The sequence below is a fragment of the Globicephala melas genome, chromosome 1 (assembly GCF_963455315.2).
Source record: "Globicephala melas chromosome 1, mGloMel1.2, whole genome shotgun sequence".
Classification (NCBI taxonomy): Eukaryota; Metazoa; Chordata; class Mammalia; order Artiodactyla; family Delphinidae; genus Globicephala; species Globicephala melas.
The window spans coordinates 6,410,570-6,422,661 of NC_083314.1; positions in this window are offsets into that span (position 1 = coordinate 6,410,570).

Sequence of the window (12,092 nt, forward strand, 5' to 3'; positions counted from 1 at the left end):
AACTAGGGCATTCAGCAAGAAGGCATTAGAGTTTAAGAGAAGACTGGCTAGGAGAACTGATTGAAAGATAGATTAAAAAATAGAAAAGGAAAAGGAGCAAAGATAAATAGCAGCCATACAATAAAATAAAAGTAAAGATAACATTTGACCCATCAATCAAGTCTATATGAATAATTTTTTAAAAGGAAATAACAATCAAGAAACAGCTTAGAACAGCCAACATTATCTCATTTCCCAGAGAAAGTATGAAAGAGACAATGACCACTGCAGATTGCCTTTCAGAAATTTCACCAACTCAAATCAGGATACACTGCACTTCCAGTTCAGGATAAAGCATTTTAAAGTTCATGCTGGCATTTTAGATAAAGTTCTTAGTGGTAGATAAGGTAAAGTATAACTGAAGCCAAATAAAGTATTTGCTTTATTTTTCATAGATACGGTGTGCTGGACCCCTACAGAGAGTTTGGTTACCTGTGATGAAATGGGAAAAAATAATAAATTCACAAAGAATACTCTTTTAACTTGAATGTAAAGTTAAGTATACATGAAACCATTTTTGATAAAATGTGAAATTTATTTTAATGGATATAATATTGAGCTTTTAAATTTACTATCATTAAATCACTGATTATCCATATTGTCTATATTTAACAAATATTATTTAAAAGATTTGAAGATTATGTCTTCAGATCCATACAGTTAGTTGCTATCCAGATGTAGCAGGAGACTGATGTTGCTACAGCCAGAGGCATAGCGGGACTACACAGCTGCTTCTCACTCATGTTGCCAAGACCCCAACTCAACATCTAAACTTAAAACACAATGCTGAATGCTCTGCTTCCTCTGCTTAGGAAGAGCAATGCTGCTCTAAGCAGAGCAGGTGACATTTTTACATAGGAATTATGGCACATATGGAGTTCAGAGGTTGGTTGACTTTTAGAGGGGTGAGTTGGCCTCATCTATAGATGTGTGGTTACTCTGGTGAGACTGTTTTTGTTCACCGGTTGGCACTCGGAGATGTTCTCTGGTGTGATTCTATTGCTTACTGACTGACATTCAGAAGTGAGGGACTGACATTGCAAAGTATATTCACTGAGGCAAGTTGTCATTATTCATTGAACTACATGGGGGCTACATGTTACCATGGATACAGAACAATCAGTCTTTTCCTAAGTTTATAAGAACTTCTTCAATCTCACCAGTGATGAGACAGTAGAACACATCAGTGGGAGCCTGCTTGTCTGCATGTGAACCAGAAAAGATGATCTCATTCAGATAACCTCAACTGTATCCAGGACACAGAACCAGATTACTATACTGTCTTAGCAACAAAGCTTTTGGCCTTTTAGGTCCTATGATGTGGTAGATTAATTACATTAATGACTAAAATTCATTACCACTTACAATATGGCTACAGACTAGCACACCGGAGAATGGAACACATGAAGGAGAGGTGAATCACTTCAGTTGCTCCATTTGAGGCAGGCCAGTGTCAGGAAGACTAGCCAACCACCACATATATGGGTGAACCCATCCAGATCTGTACCTGCCTGTTGACACATGAGCAAGAGGTTAACAAAGCCAAGCCCAGATCAGAACACATTTGTGAGCAAAATCAATACTTATTATTATATGCAACTAAGGTTTTGTGATTGTTTGCTTCACAACATTATTTAGTCAATAAAATGATAGAGGGGGAACAGAAAGGACAGGCGAAGATAAGGATTTACCAGTTTTATTATTAGGATTTACCATTATTAGGATTAAGGATTATTATTAGGATTTACCACAAATGTGAACTTAAATACTGGATTCTTCCCATCTGGTCGCACCACTGGGAATGGCTTTACAATAGGAATAGAATTTCAAATAGAGTCCAAATAATACGTAGAAATTTGATGGATGCATGGATTAGAATATGAAGTGAAATGAGCAGTGGCATATATTAATGTAAATAAAATATCTAAAGGACTAGGGGCATTTGAATTGGGCTTAGAGTAAATGCATAGTATTGATATTCAAACTGATGAATTTTTGTCTTGGGCTCCAGATACGGACAGCAAGTAACAGTATTGTGACGATAGAAACTATGGATCTTGGCAATTCACTGGTTGCGAGTGAGGGCTACAGAGACAAGAATGATTTCAAAAGCATATGTGACTTAGAAAGCAATGTTAACAAAAATAAGCAAGTGTAGGAAAACAGATTGATAAAATATGACTTTATAGCATTTTAATATGATATACACGTTGACCCTTGAACAAGGCAGGGGTTTGAGGCACAGACACATCCATATCCAAAAATTCAACACACCACAGATGGTGTAGCACTGTAGTATTTACTATTGAAAAAATCCTCATATAAGTGGATCCACACAGCTCAGACCCACGTTGTTCAAGGGTCAACTGTATATGTTTATCAGTTAGATTATGGTATAAAATTTATCTCAAAAATAATCTTACATCCCCTTCCATATAAAATTTTTTGAGGGAAAATATGTACATAAATAACAGTAAGCCCTTCACCAGTCAGCCTGGCCAGAGATTCTGAGACAGCTGGTTGCTGGGGACCACAGGCTGGCTGTCTGGCCTGGGTCAATGGGCAGAAACTTTTGGAGGTGATGGATATGTTTATGGCATAATGATAGTGATGGTTTCCCAGATGTATACTTATCTCTAAACTCATCTAGTTGTAGATGTTAATGACATACAGCTTTTTGTGTGGCAATATGTCACAAAATATTCTAAAGGGAAAAAAAAGCATGCAGTTAATAAGATTAATTTTATTGACATCATTAAACAATAGTTCAGCAAGTTATTATTTGTTGGTTAGATACCAAATAAATTATATTCTGTAACAGTGAAAATAAAATAAATGGAATGCAATCCATTCATTTAATCTGATAAGGTAGGTAAGGCTTCAGTTAGCCATTTAATATTACAAAGTAATACATAATTAATGGCAAAATACTTGGTACACATGATAAATGTAATCTGAGGTCAAAGGTAGAATAGTATAGTTTTATATTATAAAAATTGGGGGTAATTAAAGTAATACTCAAATAAGCACTTGAAGGTTGTACTTGATTAAGCAAAGGACCACAGATAGATATTCAAGACAGATATTCAAGACATTCAGAAAAGGCTTAGATTCAGATATGCCATTTTTATAGGGTAAATTGAGTTGGAAAAGTGGCTTTATTTTAGGGACTAGTGAGAGACTGGTTAAAAAGAATGGATTTGATTTGGAGAGCATTAATTGATGTAAGTATTTTGACGTTGGTCTTCTTTGTAACAGAGACATTGATATTGTTTAAGCAGGTACATGACAGGATACAATGAACATATTAGAATGGATTTGTTGAGGAAGAGGCTAAATTATTTAGAAAACAGTTGCTTTAATATACATATTAAGATGCTACAATGAACATGGAAAGGAAATAGCAGGTTGATATACTGTGTAGTTCAGAAAGATGTTGGACATGAAAGAAAAGTGGAGTCAAGATCTATTGCAAAGTGTAATTTGTATGAGTATTGGGGTTATGAGTGTGCTTTGTTTGCAGTAAAAATTGAGAAATTCCTAAATTAAGCTAGGGAAACTTGGAAGAAGATGAGATACTTAGGAAGAAGATGGTAAGCAAAGGTTGATTGTATCAACTGAGAAGTGATGAAAATTATTCAGATAAAAAAGTCTTATAAGAGAAATAAAGTAGGAGAATACTATTTCTCTGAAAGATTGAGGCTTAAAAATTATACTTTATTTTTCATTTTCTTTTTAAAAATAAAACAAAACCTCAAAATCCTCATAAACAATGATATTATATTAATGAATCAGTATTGGTTACCTTGTAAGATTTTATTATTAATAAATGTGTGTTTCTGAAACAAGGAAATGTTGAGGTAATAATACACATGGAAATAAGAACATATTTTAAATATCAACTAATCCTTGATATATTTTGCATAAACCCATTTTAAAGCATTCAGACAGAAACATTACTCTTTTTTGGAAGTCACCATTGCATTTTCAGTCAATAAGGCTAGCATATTTTAGTATTGTAAAAAATATAACTGTCTTTTATATACTTTCTTCAATAAACAACATATATTTTCTTTATAAATTTATCTTCTTAATCACCTTTGCTTCAACTGGAAAGAAGACTAATTCTCTTACTAATATCTTTAAGCTGTTTAGCTTTGTTGACTGATTAATTTTAAAAAGCAGTCAATGCAGCAATTTTTTTCTTTTTTTTGTCTGCACTGGGTCTTCGTTGCTGTGCGTGGACTTTCTCTAGTGGCAGCGAGCGTGGGCTACTCTTCGTTGCGGTGCGCGGGCTTCTCATCGCGGTGGCTTCTCTTGTTGCAGAGCACGGGCTCTAGGCGCGTGGGCTTCAGTAGTTGCAGCACACAGGCACAGTAGTTGCGGCTCGTGGGTTCTAGAGTGCAGGCTCAGTAGTTGTGGTGCACGGGCCTAGTTGCTCCACGGCACATGGGATCCTCCCGGACCTGGGCTTCAACCCGTGTCCCCCGCAATGGCAGGCGGACTCCCAACAACTGCGCCACCAGGGAAGCACAACGCAGTATTTTTGCATTTGTGATACGTGGATAATAATAGCTATCTTTAATAAATAACTTATTTTCAAAAGCATGTAGCACAATGACTAGCATTCAGTATTTTCCAAACTATTAAATCCTATAATCCTGATATTTTAACATTTTTTAGGCTCTATTTCTCAGAATCGTATGGAATATGCCTGATCTCTTTTCCATACACTAAACATTCTCCCCTGCCAGCCTAAACATTGTTCATTCTTTCAATTGTTCCTCATTTATCACGGATCAGTAGTAGATTGAAACATGACATTTATTTACTCATTAACAAAAAACAATAACAAGTAGCAGCAAAGAGCTTACATTTTGATTAGAAGTGAGCTAATAGTGTAGAAGGGAAGGCAAGATGAAGCTGTTGTAGATGAATTAGCAAAGAGTTTAAGAAGTTTTCACTACAAAGCAGAGTGGATGGCAATTTGAAGAAAAAAGAAACTTAGAACATTGGTTTCTATGTTGCAAGTAAGGGACCTAAATCTAATATGTCCGATTACACAGTAAATCATTAGTTGTCTCTTAAATTCAGTATCTCCTCTAATTTCAGGGAATTATAGGAAACACATTAGGGTACTTGACAGGTAACTCATCTGTAAACCAGTCTCCATCTTCCCCCTTTCCATTTTGTGTAAGTACCTTGGGGCCTGTCTGCCCGGTTCCCCGCAGAATGAACATTTGAGGAAAGAGGACTGAGGTTTTGCTGTCTTACATTCCCCAGCCTCTCATAATGACTCAACAAAAATGTTGAATGAGTTAACATACAAATAAAAAAATAGTTAAAGATATAGAGGACATTTCTAACACAGATGCCTTAAAATTATTAAAGGTAGTTTTCCTCTCAGAGGAGTTCTCCCTACTTTTTCAATAAAAACTATTAACATATTCTATATTACTGCTTAATTAAATCATCCCCAGGTATTTTGTTTTATTTCATGTCTCTATTAAAAAACAGCCCTTTCTTTCTCTGAATTCAAAAACAAATCATTCAGCCTTTTTTAAATATTAGTGTAACAGTCTCAAACAATTCCATTATTTTTCTTCTTAATCTCTTCTGAACAATTTTATTCTAATTATTCTTTCATTGATAGTGTCTAGCTGAGCGGCTTATACATTCCCACACCTTCCCTCACCACCAATACACAGGAGTTAGCAAAAAGGAAAATCAATAGTCTAGGTGAGTACTAACCATGTGTATGTTTTATCAATATATAAATATTACTTTGCTCTATTATCCCTCATTGAAGACTTTCACAAGTTTATTGAGTGGGAAAGCTAGGTCTGGAAAGAAATAGAAAGTATAAATCAGGAAGATAAATGAGATAGATAGCTTTAAAGGCGATTAAGAAGAATAATGGCAAGTCACTCTATAGGATTTTATGAGAGAGGATACAGGAGAAGAAGAGTTAAATAAAAAGCTATAAAAAATACAAAAAAGATATATAAGTAATTAAAATCAACTGCTTACATTACATCATTTTAGACTCTTAAAAATTCAAATTCCTGTACACCTCCCAAACTGACCAAGGTGTAAACCATGTCTCTGCTTCTTCATCACATTCTGAATAGTGTAAACTATTCTTGACTTCATGAAACTTGCAAGAAAAGTCAAGAATAGTATGAATACATTTACTGAGAGAAGAGTAGTTTTAAAGACTGAAGTGTATCTTTCATAAAACATTCCAACAAGGTACTGAACTAGGAGTTACATAGTTTTGCTTTAATCCAAGCTTTGGGGAGCTATCTGATTTGAGGTAAGCAATCTAACACCTCTGATTTGATATCCTCATCATATTATAAAATTGGCTGAATGATTAAAGGTACTCCATTGTTTCCTTGTCCTCAACTTTTTATTTGGAGGAAATCATATGTGAGGATAGGAGAAAAATATCTAAAATAGATTTTTTTAAATGAAAGCATCATTTTCTGTGTCTACCTAAAGAGTAAGTGAGGGCCTACCTATTCAGCTTTCTATCCCCGGAGAGAATTCACAGAATGCACTCCATAATGCTAGTGGGGACACTAGGTAATCTCCAACTCTAAACCTGAGTGATCTAAAATTGCTTTTCTGTAATTACGTGAATCATTCTAACTCACTGTGAATGCATTTTTTAAAAAAATTATAGTAAGATGGGTGAAATTATTTGAAAACAAGTATTAATTTTTGCCTACCTAATCTCAGTGTGTTCGACTAGTCATCTTTTAACAAATGAATGGCTTAATATAAATCTCATATATTTAAAGTATATAATATAACGATTATTCTCATCAGGCAAATTTGGAATATTTGTCAGAATTCATACTAACAAGGCATTTTTACTGCCTTTCATTACATAATATTAATTTTTTTTATAAAATTAGAGATTCTCTACAATGTGATGTTGAACCTTTCTGAGATATTTCTTGTACTCATCATTTGGTTTTTAATTATTTTACAGATTTGCTAGACACACACATCCATTTCTAAATTTCTTTATCTCCCATTTTGCTAGCTATCTAATCATTAATTTACAGAAGAAAAACAATAAGTTCTTTGGCATCTTAAAAACAATAAAACTCTTTGGTATAAAATTCAACCTTGAAATGCACTTATTTTTTTCCAGTGAACAAGTTGCTCACAATCCCCAAATATTATGCTCTTCTTATCCATTAGTCTCAAAAATATCTCAACCAAGGACATACTTCAACGGAGTTCTCACCTTTCAGTAATGCAGAGTTCAGGTTATTAGTTCAGTGGTATCGTAAATACACCAGATTACAAAGAAAGTAATTTTTAAAAAAAGTTGTGGCATTCATGTGGCCGTCTCATGAATTTACAATGTGTCAGAATATATGCTAATTATTAAACTACTATTCCAGTGCATTGAGAACACTTATCTGAACAGAAGAAAAAAAAATGTGTCCTTGCTAGAGAACTCTATGAGAATGAATAAACTTAGTATATAATGTATGTATCCCAGGAAACACTGCATGGTCAGATTTAACCAAACAACAACAGAAAGCTATATACATTAAAAAGTTAACGTTTATTATAAAAATAGTACAAAATATTTTATAAATGTATAAAAGTATTTTCATGAAATTAAATGTAAACTATAATAATTTTATTTTAATAAAATAATTTTATAATATAATAATTTTTTATAATAATTTTATTTTATCTAAGATCTATTCAGTTCTTTGTTCAAAAACTTATTACTGAGGCTCCTGTGTCTTCCAGATACTTTACTAAGATGTAGAAAAGAAAAGAAAAATATGGTTCTTACATTCAAGATGTAATAGTGTCATCATAAGACAGACATATAAGAAAAAAAAGCACTGCACTGTAAAAGGCTTTAATTGATATATGTACAGGAAATTACATATATCCAGTGACTGCATAGGTAAAGCTGTTCCTAAATCTGTGGGCAAGATCAGAGGAGTTTTTCACAGATAGAGCTCTTCACGGTTCATGGCCAGGTTGACAAAGCAGAAGGAAAAGCATTTGTAATGGTATGAAGTAACTGAATTAGCTCAGGGCTATTTCCCCAAAATGTGTGTGTGTGTGTGTGTGTGTGTGTGTGTATGGGCAAATGTGTAAGATGTGGAAGGAAGAGAAAATCTCAGGCTGAAATGGTAGGCAAGTAAGTATAACAAAGTGTTTCATGTACGATGATAATGAATTTAGAAACCATCCTATAAATATCTAGAAAGCTATCAGATACTTGAAATCACAAGATCAGCATGTTCAGATTTGTATTCCAAATACATATCTTCAGCAGCAACCTGAGGTTGTATTTTAGGATAACAGGCTTTGAATAAGGAGGGTGAAATGATATGGAGATGATTGATGTAGACAGAAAGAAAAGTGCTTAGACAATATCAACAGTGGTCTTGATTAAGAGCACCAATGAAATAAGGCACAAATAACAAAAAATAGTGATTGGTCTGGGGAATGAGAGAGAGAACATCTTCAATATGTCACCAGCTCCTGACTAAGGTCAAGAATAGATACTGGGTTCATTCACTAAGTTTGGGTATACAAAAAAAAAAGTAATTTATTTGCAGAACAGCTGACTTTGTGAGGCTAGTAGGTCATACCACTAAAAATATCCAGGAATAGTTGCATTTGTATACATGCCCAGGGGTTGAAGAGCATTCTGGAATAGAAATTAGATTTTTTTTGATACAGATGAATATAGATTTAGAAAATAGTTGGGAATTAAACTCATTTACACAGACGAAATTTTCCAGGGAAAGTGTTTAGAAAATAGAATATGGTCTACCAAGGAAAGCCAACATTTAGGGGCTGAGAGAAGAAAGAGAAAGCCACAAGACATCCTGAGAATAACCAGTCTTAAAATTGGAAATAATCCAGGGAAGAGTGGGGCTGTGGAAGGAAATATAGGAAGGAGATATTTTTAAAATGCAGCAGTCAGTAAAATTTTAGAGAAAGAAAATTTTTTTTCTCTTCCAGTTTTATTGAGACTTCATTGACATACAGCACTATATAAGTTTAAGGTGTACAGCATCATGATTTGACTTACATACATCATGAAACAATTACCACAAGATTAGTCCATGCATCACTTACATAGATACAAAATTTTAAAAATAAAATAATTTTCCTTGTGATGAGAACTCTTGGGATTCTCTTAACAACTTTCATTTGTAACATACAGCAGTGTTAATTATATTAATATTGTTGTACATTACATCCATATTACTTATTTATCTTATAATTGGAAATATCTACCTTTTGACTACCTTTGTCTCCATACAAAGATATTACATTGTCAGTGACTATATTCCCCACAGCATACATTTCATCCCAGTGACATTTATTTTGTAATTGGAAGTTTGTACCTCTTAACCTCCCTCACCTATTTCACTCATTTCCCCACTTGTTTCCCCTTTGGCAACCACCTGCTTGTTCTCTGTACCTATGATTGTTTCTGTTTTGTTTGTTCATTTGTTTTTTAGATTCCACATATAAGGGAAATCATATAGTATTTGTCTTTATCTTATTTCACTTAGTGTAATATATTCTAGGTCCATCCATATTTTCACAAATGCAAGATTCCATTCTTTTTTATGGTTGAGTAATATTCCATTATATATATCATATATAGCAATATCTATATATATCTGTATCTAGATCTATATCTATCTATATCTATATCTATATATATCACACCTTCTTTATCCATTCATCTATCAGTGAGCACTTAGGTTGCTTCCATATCTTGGCTATTGTGAATAATGCTGCCATGAACATAGGGGTGAATATATATCTTTTCAAATTAGTGCTTTTGTTTTCTTTGGGAAAATACCCAGAAGTGGAATTGCTGGATCATATGGTAGTTCTATCTTAATTTTTTGAGACACCTCCATACTGTTTTCCATAGTGGCTGCACCAATTTACATTCCCACCAACAGTGCAAGAGGGTTCCCTTTTCTCCACATAGTTACCAACACTTGTTTTCTGCTGTCTTTTTGATAATTGCCATTCTGAGCGGATGTGAGATGATATCTCATTCTGGTTTTTATTTGCATTTCCCTGATAATTAGTGATATTGAGTGTCTTTTCATGTGTCTGTTGGCCATCTGTATTTCTTTTTTGGAAAAATGTCTTTTTAGGTCCTCTGCCTGTTTTTTGCTTGGGTTGTTTTTATAAATAGATTGTGAAATATAGAATAAATTTAACTTAAACCTACAAGCCAGAAACAGACTAAAGCTGTAAATCTTAGAATTTGTGTGTAAAGTTAACCAATCTTAATTTGAAAATTCTGTATACTGAAAGGCCAAGTTCAACTGGAACTTTGAACTTGATATAGTTGAATATAGATTTAGAAAATAGATGGAAATTAAACTCATTCTTGATTCAGTACTTGATGGAGTCAAGAAGCATTGGGTATCACAGTGTTCACAAAATAGGGATAGCAACAAGACACTTTCTTTTTTATTCTAGGCACACAGAGGATGATGTGTATTTTAAACATCAATCTTCAACTTCCTGGATGACATCTCTTTTGCAAATACAAATATTTTTACTAAGTTTCCAGTTTTTTTTTTTCCCTTAAAATTTGTGGCACCATTTTTCTACACTCAAATTTACCACACAGATTATTTTTATGAACATAAATATATAATTAGAAACTATCTGCATTCTCAATAATTTGAAAACTATCAAGAGAATGAATAGCTTTGAGAATTTTTATGGAACCCCAAAATATCATCTTATGATAGCCAGATAGATTTGGGAGATTATTTTGTGACATTAGAATCCATTCTCCTCCAACTTTGGGTATACAACATAGATCTCAGATACGGATGTAAGAGTCAGAAACATCAGAAAATGTCACAAGGAAGTCCTGGGTGGGGTTGCCCCACTGGTCGATGTGCTGGTGAGGGTGGTAGATGCTGTGTGAAGTACAATCCCCACCTTTATGAAGATGGTATTTTTGTCGGGTATCTATAGACCATGAATACTGACATTATGAAATTCCCCACCTACAGAGACTGGTTTCAGGCATAGAGGAGTGTGATTCAGCATCGCTTCTGAGCACTCAGACCATGACCCTCACAGCAGTCTTTCTCTCTAAGGTCACTTCTCTGATGTAATGTCCTTTGCATTAAACAGTCATCTCTTTTGCTGCTGCTGCTTCTGTCTCTGACACATTCCTGTCTACACCACCCTTATGCTTCCTGTTTGTTGGTTTTATACAAATCCTTTGTGGACAATAAGGAAAAAGCTCAATTGAACTTTAAGTGTCTAGAGGCCATGTAGGAAATCACTAACAACATTTAAAGAAAGTCAGGTCTACCCTTCCTTTTGGGCAAGAATGGATCTGGTTGAGGTTTTTCAAAAGCAAAAAGGACTAATGTTTGCTTCCTACAGATGATGGCTATGAAGCAGATAATTTCATTCTATGGTGAAAGCTGACTTTCTCCCCACAATATGGCCATTATTTTATTATATTTTGCCCAAGAAATTTTTATTCAGAACATATTATGTATACACAAGCTCTTGTAGGTCATACAGATACAGTAGTCAACAAAATAAAGAACGTTGGAGAAATTTACCTTTTTGAAGGAAAATATGTCTGTCAGGGGTAAGGCTTGTAGAATTAGACATTCTGTTTCCTGATGTTTAACTCACCCAAATGTCCTTAAGATGCTATCTTGATTTGTTCATGATAAAAAGGATAATTGTAGCACCTTCTTCATAGGATTTTGGGAGAATTGAATCATCATTTATGTAGATCCATAGTAGGATGTGCTATATATGGGAATTGTGGTCCTTCTCACTTTCTTCTACCTCTTCTTTCACATCTTTTTCCTTCATATCCCACCACCTCCTCCTCATTATTATAATTATTGTCAATATTATCATTGGTATGACAGACACCTCAGGATAGTTGGAGATCTCATTTATTCAGCTGTATGTATCAGGAACCATCAAAAACAAAGTGTTTGGCTTCCCTGGTGGTGCAGTAGTTGAGAGTCCGC